Consider the following 15,869-nt stretch of genomic DNA (forward strand, 5'->3'; position numbering starts at 1 on the left):
TTCTACCATTTGGAGTTCATTTGATGTCTTGAACCTGTATATTAATAACTTTCATCAAGTTGGGAATTTTTTTAAAACATGATTTAATGTTCTTCAGGCATTCTTCTATTCTCCCAGTCTCTTTTCCTGGGACCCCAAATTACACATTTATTAGACCTTTCAGATGATCAAGAGGGAAACTGGGAATCTGCTTTTTCACGTTGAGTACACTTTGATTTTATTTGGAATGATGTGAATGTTATAATGTCAATGTTCTTCGTTTTGCTGTCTTCCTTTCAAGAGTGTGGAATTTTTGCTCCTGCAGTAGTTAAATTACACGTGGATTAGCTTAGGTCTTTGGAGTCTTGAGATTCAGTTTTACTGGGTCAAACCTTAAGTACCTGGTTTGGCCCTACTCTAGGGTGTGGCTTTTCCGGGACCTCTCCTAAATACTGCACATGTTTAATGAGGTCCTTCCACTCTGATTAGACCAAATTCAAACTGTCATCAAGCTTGCACATGCACTAGTAGTTGCTCACCCTATAGCTCCTGGGGACTTCTCTTTTCCCAGTAGATGCTTTTATCCAGCCTCATGGAATTCAGTCCAAGATTCAAGGGGACTTGTGTGCAAAATTTCTGGCACTTTCTCTGGACTTCTCCTTTCTGTCTGGGTCTCTGCCCTGCACATTCTATCTCTCTCAGCCTCCTTGAGCTCTGATCTCAGGCCCAGGTTCAGCAAGATGGCTGGGCTCCTTGGAGGCTGTGCCTCCCCGTGCTGTGGTTCAGAACCCAGCTTGACTGTGCCATAGTCCAGAACCCGGCTTGAGACCAAAACCTAAAGCAATCAGATGACACGCCTTACTTTTTTCCCATCTCTCGGGAATCGCACTGGCTCTCATCCAACATCAGAACACATTTGTTCAGATATGCGCTGTTGACAGCCGGAAGGCTATTCCAGGACTAGCTCCTCAACCGTGACTGGAAGCAGAGGTGAGTTGCCTATTAATTCTGATTTTCCTCTTATACTTCCCCAAGAAACAGATCATAAAACAGTCTTCTACAGCCTCCTGTGTGTATTACCCTTTTCTTTTCTTAATCCCTCCTCTTCTCCCTACCACCTGCCAAAATATTTAGCCTTCAAGTCTTAATAAATAGCAGAAACTGAAAGTATTCCCCAACACGTGGCAGGAATTTAAGCTAGAAGATATGTTTTCTGTGCTACTCTGTCACGACTCTGCCTTAGGTCGTTCCGTATAAATTATCTTGACCCCCCTCTTACAAGTGAGATCTAACTCATTTGTCAGACTGTCACACTTCCCCGTTCTCTACTCTGTTGCTCTGCAGTTTTCCTTGGCATGTTATCCCAGCTTCAATTAAGGTTATTTCTCTCTCCCTTATACACGAATGAATCGAAGTCATTACAACCTATCCAAACACTGGTTTTCATTTTAGTGTCACTCAGACCTCTGCTATTTCATTTTCCTGCTTTTCATACAGGGCAGACTTTTTTATCTTTTTACTCACTGAGAATCCAGACTCACTCATTGGACTATCTTCTAAGTAGCCCTGTGCAAGCGTTACATAATGAAAGCATGTTGTCATAAATTGCTTTTCTTTTATTTTGTTCTTTTTGTGATATTTACATGGAGATTATATTAGAGGTTTTTTTGTTTGTTTTTTGGTTTTTTTTTCTGTCTTTTTGTCTCTTTGCTATTTCTTTGGGCCGCTCCCACGGCATATGGAGGTTCCCAGGCTAGGGGTCGAATCGGAGCCGTAGCCGCCAGCCTACGCCAGAGCCACAGCAACTCGGGATCCGAGTGGCGTCTGCAACCTACACCACAGCTCACAGCAACGCCGGATCGTTAACCCACTGAGCAAGGGCAGGGACCGAACCCGCAACCTCATGGTTCCTAGTCGGATTCGTTAACCACTGCGCCACGACGGGAACTCCCTATATTAGTGTTTTTGAATTATGTGTGTAGATAGATATCATTTGTTACTTTTCTTTCAGCACAGTGAAAAGCATGTGACAGGAGTGCCCGTTGTGGCTCGATGGGTTAAGCACCCAATGTAGGGTCCATGAGAATGCGGGTTCGATCCCTGGTCTTGTCCAGTGGGTGAAGGAGCCAGCACTGCCACAAGCACACACACACATATATTTTTTGTCTTTTGTCTTTTCAGGGCCGCACCCGCAGAATACGGAGGTTCCCAGGTTAGGGGTCAAATCGGAGCTGCTGCTGCCGGCCTACTCCAGAGCCACAGCAACACCAGATCCGAGCTGTGTCTGCGACTACATCACAGCTTATGGCAACGCCCGATCCTTAACCCACTGAGTGAGGCCAGGGATCGAACACGCAACCTCATGGTTCCTAGTTGGATTCATTTCTACTGCGCCACAGTGGGAACTCCCCAATCCAGTATTGCTGCGGCTGTGGCGTAGGCCTGCAGCTGAAGCTCTGATTCAGCCCTTAGCCTGGGAACTTCCAGATGCAGCCCTAAAAAGAACAGAAAAAAAAAGCACATGTGAAATATTGGCTATAAGGGGGCATTGTGTCTGAGAGTGTTGGAAACCATGGGTTTACTTATTTAAAACAAATTAGTAATTACTTTCCAAGTTCAAAGCACTGACTTATATAAAATGAAAAGGTGGAATAGATATCTTCAAGGAGTTCAGCCTAATAAAAGGGGTACCCTGGAGTTTCATGAGTCTAGGGCTCACATCTGTTTTGCTGGCTGCAGTATGCCCTTTCCCTACAACAGTCACTGAAACAGAGAGGGCGCTCAAGAACCGCACCTTGAATTAATGAAGGTACGTCTTCAAAGAGCTTAATCAAAGGCAGTCAGTGAAGAATGAACTAATTGTGGTACAAAGGGAACACCAGGAGTTTAGAAGAGGAAGATATCAGATCTGCCCTGTGACCATCGCAGGTTTCTTACAGGATGACATTTTCTCCTTTACACCGTGACGTGCAAACCAGATGGACACACAGGAAGCTGACAAGGTCATCTCAAAGTTGGGGGACAAGCAAAGGAATGCAAAGGCAGAATGACATGGAAGTCTGGAAGAATGATCCCGACACCAAGTTTGACTGAGCCTTAGTAACTAGTTCAAGAAGAAGAAGAAGAGTCAGGAGAGAGCAAGGCTAAGTTCAAGTCAGAGCTGGCCAAACTGCAGAAGGGAACGACACGCCACCGACAGGAGAAACCATTTATGGCGCAGCAAAAATCACACTCCAGGAAGGTTACTCTGGCACCGCTGTGTAAGGAAATTATGATACGTACAGGACTTCACCTAAAAGATCTTCTCCCAATCAAATGCCCAGCAAATGCGTGAGCTGCAGAAAAACCTCCTTTTGAAACCAGTAAACCGCAGAATGACATTATTATTTTTAATATCCTGTACCTGCCATGGAAAGATAAAGAGGAATTAGGTGGCACAGAAGTCATACATGGGTTTAGGGGCAAAAAAGAGAGACTCTGTCTGAAATAAAAGGAGAATGTAATGAGAGATTAAGAGGTTCACCCAGGAACTTGAGGGGTTTGTTCCTCTTCATTCTTCAATATGGACAATTTTACCACCATTCTGGGCACGAGGCACTGGGACGAAACCTACTCACGGTGGTTTCAGTTTCAAGAAAGCTGCGCCCCCCCCCCCCACGAAAGAGGACAGACTGGACAGCTCAGCTTTGGTTCCCAGCCAAAGAACATCGGAAGATGCATGACTGATGCGACAAGACCCCCGCTTCGTGGGAATTCGCTATTTTTGAACTTTCCTGGATGCTTTATCATTTCTTCTCAGTCACAGAGACTCTGGGTTGTTTTTGTTTTTATTTCTGTTTTTTTATTTTTTACTTTTTCAATCTGTTTTGGCTTTGCAGTTACCTGAGAGAGCTAGACCTTAGACTTGAAAGGCATCTTCTGTGCCGCCATCCCCCGAAGCCATGGAGTCATTCAACCTCTAAGACAATGGCCAATACCTATTTATTCCAAAGACTGAGCTGCAAGATAAAGCCTCCTCCAAAGACTCCAGCTAAGATGACACATGGGGGCTGGAATGTGGATTCGAATCTGCACTGGTCAGAAGGGATGGATAGTCCTGTAATCTTGTGGTCTAACATTCAATCCTCAGCACACACCACAGAAGCCCATTACCGGCCCAGAAATCCCCTGGCTACTTCTCCCCCCACTCCCTATGAAAATAATTGCTAGTTCATGCCCAAAGATGAAAACCGCCGCAGTATGAAACAACTTCAGTGTTCCTCTTAGCATACTTATTTGCTTAAGGCTTCTTCCAGAATATCCCATCAGTCAGAATTCCAGGCAGTGCTTAAAATGGGCAAAGTTGCTACGCTTTCATCTCAGGCTATTTTGACTCGGTCCCAGGCTCTTCCTCTAAGTGGGGTGTGATTTTTATTTTCATTCTTTTTCATATAAATCATACCTTTCTTCCATTTGATGTCTCCTGGTTGAGCTATGGTAACCAGGAATGAGCCTTCTTCCACACTAAGTAGAAGAAAAAAAGGCAATGAAGGTGCTGTTTCTCTTTTAATCTGAATCTGAAAGACAAAACCTTTTTTCTTTCTTTATTTTAACAGCCGCCTTTGCAGCTGTGGCCTACACCACAGCCACGACAACACTAGATCCAAGCTGCATCTACATAGCAACTTACTTCCATGCCAGATCCTTAACCCACTGAGTGAAGCCAGGGGTCAAACCCGCATCCTCACAGAGAGGACATCCAATCCTCAAGCTGCTGAGCCATGACAGGAACTCCAAACAGATAAAATCTTTGCATGTCAAGTAGGCGAGAGGAAAAACCAGCATTCTGTGAATGGATAGGGTGATTCAAATTAATGCGGGCAATTGAGATGTTAATTCTCATCAGTTGGAATCATTAATTTTAATTATAATTAATTCTAATAGCCAAACTCTTGCCAATTTTGTCATCATCTATTGAACAGGTAGGAAAACATTTGGCTGTAAACAGCACTGAATACACTTAAATGTCCTAAACAAATTGAAAGAGGTTCACTGCCCAATATAACATGAAGTCTGGGGTAACTGGTTACAGAAGTAGGTTCAGTAGCTTGGCAATGTCATTAAGGACCCAGGCTCTTTCTGTCCATTCACCATCCTCCACACAGAGGCATGGGGGGTTGTCACTGCTGAGGCTTTGGTTATAGTTGTGGCATAGGTTCGATCCCTGGCCTGGGAATGTCTGCATGCAGAGGGCATGGCCAAAAAAAAAAAAAAAAAAAAAGGGAAACATGAAAGAAGAGTGAGCTCCAAGCCTTAGGTCTATGTTCAGGTCCGGAAAGAGGAAAGAGTCTGGACCAGGGGCATTCATCCACTTAATTAGAAAATCAAAAGCTCTCTCAGATGAGACTGCTTTGACATTCTGCCCAGATCTGTCACATGGCTACATCTAGCTGCACAAAAAAAAAAAAAAAAAAAAGGCTGCAAAGACAAAGCAATATTTTGAGCAGCTTTTATAGGTGGAAGTAGGCAAGAGAGAAGGAGATCAGGATTGGGCACAGAGATAGTCAACCAACAGTATCTGCTAAAAAAGTAAATATTCAGTTAAAGAGGCTCTTAGCCAGTTCTAGCTGCTATAACAAAAGGCATTTATTTCTCATAGTTTTGGACACTGGGAGGTCTAGCATCAAGGCCTCAGCAGATTCACTTCCTGATAAGAGTCTTCTTCCCGATTTGCAAATGGATGGCTTCTTGCTATATGCTCACTGAGTAGGAAAAGAAAGATCTTGTCCCTTCCTCTTTTATAAGGACGTTAATCCCATCACGAGGCCCCACGACTTAACAATTCCCTTCCCGAAGCCCCACCTCCAAATACCATCACAATAAGGATGAAGGTTTCCACAATAAATTTTGGGAGGGGGCACACAGACATCCATTCCACAGCAGAAAAGACTATTTGATTAGCATCTCATAGCTTTTATTCATTGGTAATAGAATTCTTATAAACCCTATTTTTAAAGAGACGTGGTCTTGTGGAAAGCAAACAAGTAGTTTTCAGGGTCTGACTGTCCTGAGAAGTGCCTGTGTGCAGGTGCACTCTGGGGCATAGAGAGGGTGATGCAGCCAGGTCTCTTGACAGGTATGGGGAGAGGGTGGACAAGCAATTCAGATTACTATGCAAATAACTATAAGGTAATATGTGACAAAGGCTATGGATCTGTAGTGAGCCAAAGGCAGACTTCAAAGGAAGGAGAAATTATTTTTCACTGGGGAGAAAGTTTTGCTCCAAAAATGAGTTACTTGACTATTGTATAGAGAGTGGAAAGAAACTCCTTGAATAAATGACTTTCTAATGGTAAAAGTTGAGATACGAAGGCAAGCTTGTGTAAGAGGTAAAAATGCCCAGTGTAAGTAAAAACAACAAAAACTGCTGCAGGGATAAGAGTCTGCCTGACAGTGTTTGAGCAGAGTGCCAAGGATCAGTGCCCTGGATTGCCCCTGGGGCAACGTGAATGTGAGCGTTCTTGATAAGCCCTGAGGTTTATATACCACCATCAGCACCTCTGGGATGTTCATGGCCCTTAATCATTTCATCAGTTTGAGATTCTAGGATGCTTTGGGACTGAGAAATGTTTGGTGTGTTAGAGAAATACAGAACATTTTAATTGTGCTTGGAGACAGAGGGGCTCAGTGAGGGAGGCTAATTAAGAAACATAAATAAACCTGGAGTTCTGCTTTGCCTCACATCATATCGTTATGGTTCAGAATGAACTGCTAAGCTTCATTACGAGTCAAAGAAGTGATCAGAGTCAGGGATTTGGGAACAAGACTAAGGGTTATATGTCCCATATAAAATATAATCTACTACATGATCAAATTATTATTGTTATTGTACATTTACTTTTATTGCACATTTACTTCACCAAAAAAACCACTATGGGGCATACATCATGTGCTCTGGTGTAATCTCTGAACCCACTATAACATTTTTTACTTAATCCTCACATTAAACACATGAGATGAATATCCTCATTACTTTTATTTTCTAAATGAAGAAATAAGATGTTCAAGTGACACACTCAAGATCAGACATTCTTCCCTGGGTACCTAGCAGGTGACACACTCTGCTTTGAATCATGACTTATGAGCCACCCCCCCTCCCCCAAGAACCATGTTTTTAATCATCATGTAAACTGTGATATTTCTATAACCCAAAGAAAAGACAAAAGAACTTTGGAGTCAAGGAGAGGTTGGCAGATTCCAGGTCTGCAGATATTTATCTTTAAAACAGGCAATGAAATAGAAACATGTTTGCTATGGAATACTCAAATGCATATGGAAATTTTTCCGTGATTAGATGTGATAACATTTATACAGCTAACAATACTATGTGAATGCTTGTTTCCATAGCAGCATAATTAATAGTGCTAAATGTCCATCTACCTGCAGGAGTTGGCAAGCTTTTTTTGTAAAGGCTATTTAGTAACTATTTTTGGCTTTGTGGGTCATGGAATTTGTCACAATTACTCAGCTCTGCTTTTGAAGTACAAAAGCAGCCATAGATAATATATAAATGAATGAATATGATTGTTTCCAATAAAACTTTATTTACAAAAACAAGCAGTGGTGGACCTGCACTGTGGTCCACAGTTTGTCAATCTCTGTGTTAGAGGGCTGAAATCGTTCCATTTCATTGAAGAAATTCTAAAAGATGCTACACTTGCACACAACAAAAAAAGATGCATTTGAATTTAAGTAATATCTAAATCTTATGATTAAAAAGGGAAGAGGTCAACATGATTTTTGTTCTTACTTGCAAATGTAATAAATGGTAAGAAGAAAAGGATTTATGCTAAATGAGAAAATAATCCAGTAATTCATAAGGAAGACTTTTTTAGCTGTCAGATTAACTAAACATTGGAACGTACTCCAGAGGCGATATTAGCACATAAAATAATAAGAACCGAGTAAAACTCAGTATCAATCAATCTATACATGTTTAATGCTGTAAGTCCTGTTGGAGAAATACAAAGATTAGGAAACAAATTGAAACAGAAAAAACGAATGTTAGAAAGTTAAACATATTTCACTTATGAGAAATTATCATGTGGTTAGTTAGTACTGCTATTTATTTAATGGTGAGGAAAATGCTTCCATGGTTAAGAGGGCTTAGGTTACTTGCATAATTAAAAGTCTATCTGAGAGCCGTCTCTAGAGATAACAAAGAAGAAAACAGATTAGTCTTAACAGATTTAGCCTTTTAATCATCTGAAATCATGGAATGTGTTCATATAACTTCTTAAAATCAATTTATAGCTCTATTACTCCATAAAGCAGGCACCAAAATGACCACACATATATGTACACATATATATGCATATATGTATACATGGTGTGTGTGTATACACAGGATATGTACATATATTTTATACATATATGTACATTAGTTATTTTTCCCTATTCTCTGTAGAGTATATATGCAGTGCATATATTATACATAACATGTAGTGTATATATATATGCACTGTGTATATCCTATGTATGTACAGTATATGAAGTATACATAGCATATATGCTGTACATAGTACATATAGTATATAAAGTATATGTAGCATGTATGCTGTACATAATATAGATGGTATATGAAGTATACATAGCATATATGCTGTACAAGATATATGTAGTATATGAATGTAAATCTATACATATATAGTGTGTATACAGGATGTGTGGTGCATATATACATATATATTGCATTCCACATATATATATATATCTACTGTACAGAGAACAGAGGCTAATATTGGTAAGGTACCTATTACCAATATTTCCACATCATTTATCTCATTAGAACATCCCATCAACAGATAATACCAAGAAAATGCAAAGTAATTTAAGCGAAGATAATAGTGAATTTTTTTTTTTTTTGTCTTTTTGCCATTTCTTGGGCCGCTTCCACGACATATGGAGGTTCCCAGGCTAGGGGTCGAATTGGAGCTGTAGTCACTGGCCTACGCCACAGCCACAGCAACACGGGATCTGAGCCACGTCTGCAACCTACATTACAGCTCACGGCAATGCCGGATCCTTAACCCACTGAGCAAGGCCAGGGGTCGAACCCGCAACCTCATGGTTCCTAGTCAGATTTGTTAACCACTGAGCCATGATGGGAACTCTGTGAATAGGTTTTTAAGAAGAGACCAGTGCAACCTTACTGCACATCACAGACAGATGGTTTGAAGTTTCTGCCCTCTCTTTCCCCAACAGATGGCACAGAAGAGAAAAATGGGACTCACGTTAGGTCATGCTCCAAATCATCTCTCTTCTCTAAAAGGTGGGAAAGCCATCAAACTGGTAAACAAGACTTTTGTAAGGGTGCATAAAACATATTCAATATTTGGCAGCAAGGGATTTCCATGAAGCTTTCCTGGGGGTTAATAAATCAACAGAAACCACTTACTGAAACGTTTTCATGGGTCCTGTGGAATTCTAAGCAAATATCAGGTTTAAGAATGAAAAGTCAGTTATATTTTCAACATAATCTAACGTTCAAAGGAGGGTAAAAGATGCTTAAGTGTGAATATTTTATGTTTCCCTGCTCTCAGCAGTAATCGCAGCCCATTAAAAAGAATGCTAAGCCATAGCTGTTAGCACTGGCAGGAGCCCAAGGAAACACTGGACCTTCACAGAAGGGGGCTAATTGCTACACCAAGAGGTAATTTCTTAAGGAACACTGAAGCCCTGTATACTCCCCAACGTGAGGCTGAGTGCCACAATCTTACGTGAATATCACATTTGATCATCTCGGCCTTTTGCACGGAGGACTTCAGAACAAGCTCAGTACAACCATACAGACAGGTAGAGGGAAGAAACGGAGAGAGAGAAAACTCCAACACCCTTTTTTCCCTGTGGCTCCCATAAACCTGCCCCACCCCTGACCCCCCGCCAGGAAATCTGACTGCTCCGTAAAGTTCCTGGAGACTGATGAGAAAGGCTCATGTAACTATCGAGTCAAGGGGCAACGTCCACTTTCTTTATTTGCCCAGATCTGGTGCTTCAGTCATCTTTTGCGAATTAAACAATTTTCTACCACTTGTCAGAGTTGGTGTTTTCAGAACCACATCACACTGAACTAGCCCTTCCTCTCAGCACAGTTTAGACCAGTGCCATGTGGCTTTATTAAACATCAAGTGACGATAAAGTGGCGGCCCCATGAATCCCTTGCCTGACGTCTCCCTTTTGGCAGAGTTTTGTCTCAACCCTATGGGTGCCTGGTTGTGTCTTGAGCTTATGATTTTTGTTCTGAAGGAAGAGCCCCCAAAGCAAGTGTGAGGGCAAGGTGGCTCTGAAGAATCACTTTCCCTAAAATGTTGCATGAGTTTCACCTCTTTGTCTCACTTTTTAATAACTGTAACAGCCAAATTTACATTGAAGAAAAATTCCCTTGAAAAAATAGGGTAAAGATGAAACAGCGGTTTCTCTAAAATGCATCATTGATGTGCCTAGCTTTTTCTACTTTGCAGCTTGGTCCTTTAGGCATCTCTGGTCCTCCGTAAATGAGTGTTTGTGGAGTCCTTGTTTTGCTCCTGGCATCAGGTTGAGAGCAATGCCATAACAGAATACAAGAGGCATACAGCGCATGGCCCCACCCTTATGGAGTCATCAGTATCCTAGGAAATATTAGAAAAAAAGAATTTATATGAAACAAAGAAACATTTTATCATAGTCACAATATGAATGATAGCAGAGAGGGCTCGAAACATAGGCAGATTTTGATGGGTCTTTATTCAGCTCCTTTGTTGAACTTCTTTTCGGCTTCATGTTTTCTTTTCTCCTCTTCTACCATTTTTTTCTGTAATGCAATGGCACCTTCTTTCCCTTGATCTGCAGATGCTGAAAGCCAATATCTGGATGGTTCACAATCCACTTAGCACCATCCATCCTTGAAGGGCTTCACAATCAAAATTATGTCTCACACTTGAGCCCTTCCCCCAAAACACCCGCATTTCTTCAATGTCAGTCAGCGAGGTGTTTGGGAAAAAATACCACTTAAACCAGATGACACTCAAGCATCCCCTACCTTCATTTTCCTTTTCTCCTTCAAACCTTCCGTGGACTATCCAGCTTTGAAACATTCTATCCTCTTCTAAGACTGTACCCTGACCATGGATCTGGTGGTTGCAACACTATCTTTAAACCAGAGGATAGAACAAGAAAGGCCCCTTTCTCAGCTTCGGAGGGCTGTTCATCCCATCATCTCCTCCTCATTTAACACCAAATCCCATTACTATTCTTGATCCTTTTTTATTTAGAGTTTGACGTGCCAGCTGCTGTCCTTGATACATCATCTAGGAGAGAGAGGGGACCACTCCTTTTAGAGAGCACCAGGAGCAGCGAGCCCTAGGTGGACATAACGCTTTCCAGCACCAGGGTGGGGGGCTGTGCACCTGTCCTCTGGGAACCCCAAAGGACTGAAGGCAGACAGGGTTCCCACTGGAGAGAAAGAAGGGGCTTGGATCCCCCAGGATGCCGATCTGTGTGGCTTCAAGTTGCGTTCTCTTCCCCCCCTCTTTCTTCTCTCAGTTTGGAACTCCAAATTCTCACCCTGGCTGTTCGTAATTAATACTAAGCATGACATTTTCTATTTGTACCTTTAAAATATGCTCTAAAGAAAGAAGAATTTTTAATTTTTTTCCTGTCAGTTTTATTTTTTCATTCTTTACACCTCACAGATGCTTCCTAAATGAGACCAATGTATATCGCTAATGAGGGCAGCCTCTCTCCTAGATAATTTTTCCTCTGTCCCTCATGCTAAGCAAATCTGAAAGTCATTATAGGTCACTATTCAGCTCACAATATGAAATCAAACATACACACACGTGAACAGACACACACATGTCCATGTGTCAGTCCTTTTTGTTTTGTTTTTTAAAGAAAGCTGCCTGGATGAGGATCTTATTTCCTGCAAGTATTCCATTGAGGAATGTCTTAGCTTTTTAATCTTGAAGCTCGTCTTGGGATTTATCTCAAAGGAATTCTTTTGGCCATTGAGGCCTACACCCATTTTCTTTCTCTCTTCTCCTTTTCAATTGCCTTTCTAAGGAATTGGAAGAAAATGCAGGCAGATGAGTAGTTAAGTAAACCCAGCGCCATGCATGTCCCTTGGACCTGAGCCGGGCCCATGTAAAGGTCTCCATTTGCCAAAAACACACCAGGGACCTCTTAAGCAATCCAGAATTGCTACATGTGTGCAAGAGCTAACATCCCGAACACAACAGAAATCTGTAATTCAATTATCCCCTGTTTCTCGTACATTCTTCCTCTGAGCATCCGGACACGCTGAAGCATGAAGTTCAAACTGGAAACTACGGAACCCACCCCCTGCATGGGGACGGCCATGAGGTCAGGCCCTCTCCAATTCACAGAGGCGCAAAGGAGGAGGAAAGGGCACTTGGCGTTACCCTCAGTTAAGCCCCCGGGGAAATGGGAAGGAAGGGAAACAGTAACAGAGGAAAAAGCAGACAAAGGAGAAACCAAAAGCAGGAAGAAGAGTCAGAGTAACAAAGCCAAGCCAAGAGAAACTTTAACCAAGTGCTAATTTCTACTGCTCCTTGAGTGCTCTTGGGGGTGCGGGGGTTGGGGTGCTGATAGCATTCTTGGGAACTGGTCCTCATAAAAAGGGAGGATGTCTTTGCAGGAGTTCAGAAGGACTTCTTTTTGCTGTTGGCCTGTTTTCTTCTTAAAAGGAGATTTACCCGCTCCGGTCTTTCCCATGTGCAAGTGTTCTGCTTCTGAAAGTGGGATCCTCAAATACACAAGACATTATTCACTACCTGCATATGATATGAAAATGAGAAAAAAGGGATCCCCTGGCAGTTTTACTCACATTTATTACAGTGGGCCAGGTTGTATTCCATAAAAATGAGTAACTCCCAGCAGGCAAAAAAATGTATAGAATGTGCTGATCTTGAACACAGATTATTTATATAATATATTTTATCACCCAAAGACCTTACAAAGCTGGGTTTCTCTCCTGAGATCCACTGTTAATATTTCAACCTCTGTATATGCCAAATGGAAACAAAGACTGTCTGAAAAGGTAAATACAGCGCTGTCATTCTTCTTGGCACAATACTTGTGCAGTATATTTAACTAGAGTTACTATGAATATTACCTTTTTTTTTTTTTACAAGATGTGGCAACATTATGCAATTAATGTTGCACTTAAATCCTTTTAAGCACCATGTGTTAGGCAAGGTTCTTCTGATTGCAAGTGACAGAAACCTAACTCAAATTCATTTAGAGGGAATTTACTGGTTGATACTGAAACATCTCAGGTTATCAAATGAAGGGTTAAGTAACCAATTCATTGGAATGATACAGATGCTGTTAGCCCCTCAAAAACAAATGAAGGAATTCCTGTTGTGGCTCAGCTGCAAAGGAAACCAACTAGTACCCATGAGGAACACAGGTTCAATCCCTAGCCCTGCTCAGTGGGTTCAGGATCCGGCGTTGCATGAGCTGCAATGTAGGTCATAGACAGGACTCAGATCTGGCATTGCTGTGGCTGTGATGTAGGCTGGCAACTGTAGCTCTGATGCGCCCCCCAGCTTAGGCACCTCTGTATAATGCAGGTGTGGCCCTAAAAAGAAAAAAAATGGAGCCAAAGTTTCAAAACAGCTGGGATTTTCTTTCATTTTGTTTTTTAAGCTTTCATTTTTTTTTTCCCCCGTAGGTTGGCTTCCCTCTCTTTTAGTCCAAATTTGTTCCAAATTGCAGGGAAATACAGCCCCTGGCCAGTCCTAGGCTTCACGTGCTGCAGCTTTTAACAACAGAAAAGGTTTTACCCTTTTCCTTATTCCCAGTTGGAAAACCCAGGTAAAGAATTTGGACTGGCTTGGCTGTATCAGATGCCAGTGCTAAGTCAAAGAATCACCCTCATATCAAGTATCAGAATATATTCTTCCTTGTGCCTGCAGTGCCTTCTTCCTATGTTTAATATCTACCCACGTGCAGTGAGTGTTTTCTCTTCCTTTCAGTTCAGCACCAAGAGCAACATCATGAGAAGTAATCTCAGATGCTGAAGATCTTATGTGAAGTCCTGGATGGGCTACTTGGAAGCTGAGACCTTCAGGAAAAAATCACTCAACTCTTCAAGTTGGAGTTTCCTGCTCTATGCAATGGAAAAAAAAAAAAAAGAGAGAGAGAGAGAGAGAGAGAGAAAAAAAAGAACCCTTTCTCAAAAGAAATGCAGATTGATGCAACAACATAGTTGAGTCTTATGTTCACATAGTTTCCAGCACTATAAGACAGTTTTTGCCTTTTCTAGAATTTCATAAAATGCAATGATATACTATGCCCTCTTTGGCTTGTGGTTTTTCGCATTCAGCCTAATGAACATAAGTGATTCGGTAATACATATATACACATTTGTTCTCTTCCATATTTTTTTTCCACATAAATTTTCACAGAATATTGGGTAGAGTTCTCTGTACTCTACAGCAGATTCCCACTGGCCAATCATTCCATATACCTCAGTGTGCATATGCCAACTGCAAACCCCCCATCCACCCCCACCTGTCACTTTAAATTAAATAAAATTTCAGGCCCAGCTTTGCTTTGAATTTAACAGAATTTCAGGTCCGGCTTCCTACGGGCACTTGTTAAAAGTCATAACTCAAATAGGCTTAATGCTGAGGAGGGTGGAAGCCCAATGGGAGGGCTCCAAAGCCAGGGTCTGAAGACTTCTTTCCAGCAAGTGTGTGACGCCCTCCTCAGCACCACCAGGGTCTCCAATGGCCAAATCTACCAGGTCTTTTCCATCGGCTCGGTTCCTCCGAGGTCCTTTTTCTCTCCCCCCATCTCTCCTGATGAACTCTGACTGATCCAATGACCTATTTCTTCTAGGATCAACTGAATCACGAAATAGCGTTGAAGACTGACAGCAGCTTCCTGGGTTACCTCTTCAAGAGATGTCTGCATGCGGATTCCCAAAGCAGAAGCCAGTGATCCCATAGGCATGAAGCTCTCATGCAACCAGGCAGAGGCATGAGGGAGCACTGGGGCCGAGGTCCCATCCCAGCATTCCTTACGTCCTAGGATGTGTGCAGCTTTTCTCTGCCTGGCAAATAAATGTGTCTACTTTAAAATCCCCACTCATTTTCTCCTGGAAACTGTGTGGAAAAAAAAAAAAAACTTGGTAAATGGATATCAAGAGACGTATCACCGAGTTCTGGTTGTGGCTCAGCGGTAATGAATCTGACTGGCATCCATGAAAATGTGAGTTTGATCCCTGGCTCTGCTCAGTGGGTTAAGGATCACGTGCTGCTGTGAGCTGTGGTGTAGGTCGTAGATGAGGCTTGGATCCTGTGTGGCTGTGGCTGTGGCTGTGGTGTAGGCTGGCAGCTGCAGATCTGATTCAACCCCTAGCCTGGGAACTTCCTTATGCTGTAGGTGTGGCCCTTAAAAAAGAGAGAGAGAGATATCAGAAGAGAGCCCTTGATTTCTTGTAAGTAAGCCACCAAAACACCCTCGTTTGTTTTTGTCAGAGACCACTATGCCAGAGCTTCGGGTTCTAGGAATTGATCAAGACCTAGAGCTTGAGGGGCAAGTGTGGTCAGGGTCACTGCAACACCACATGGCTGGGGTCCCACTAACTGTCCGGGTGTGGGTCTGCTTTGCTTTAATGACATGGAGCAGACTAATCAACGGAACAGGCTACATTTTGGAAAATGAATGGAGCCCAGTACCAGAGACTCTTGGGTGGAGTGTGTGTTAACCCTCTCCTGAGCCAGAAATGGGACCTCTGAGGTTTCTCGTGGAAATTACAATATTTGTGGAATCGAAAATAGAGAAGTGGCCAAATCTTCGAAGCTGAATGAGAATGACTCACTTGGGGAAGATACTTCGCAGGC

General features: G+C 42.3%; 1 long non-coding RNA gene across 1 annotated transcript; it reads left to right on the forward strand.

Annotated features, from left to right (window-relative positions):
* Positions 1-737: 737 nt before the first annotated feature.
* LOC125113049 (uncharacterized) lies at positions 738-15,086 on the forward strand. Its single transcript, XR_007131316.1, has 3 exons — positions 738-969; positions 13,995-14,226; positions 14,863-15,086. It is a non-coding gene; the product is annotated as an uncharacterized LOC125113049 (long non-coding RNA).
* The last annotated feature ends 783 nt before the right edge of the window (positions 15,087-15,869 follow it).

Source organism: Phacochoerus africanus, chromosome 12 (genome assembly GCF_016906955.1).
Source record: "Phacochoerus africanus isolate WHEZ1 chromosome 12, ROS_Pafr_v1, whole genome shotgun sequence".
In the NCBI taxonomy this organism is placed as follows: Eukaryota; Metazoa; Chordata; class Mammalia; order Artiodactyla; family Suidae; genus Phacochoerus; species Phacochoerus africanus.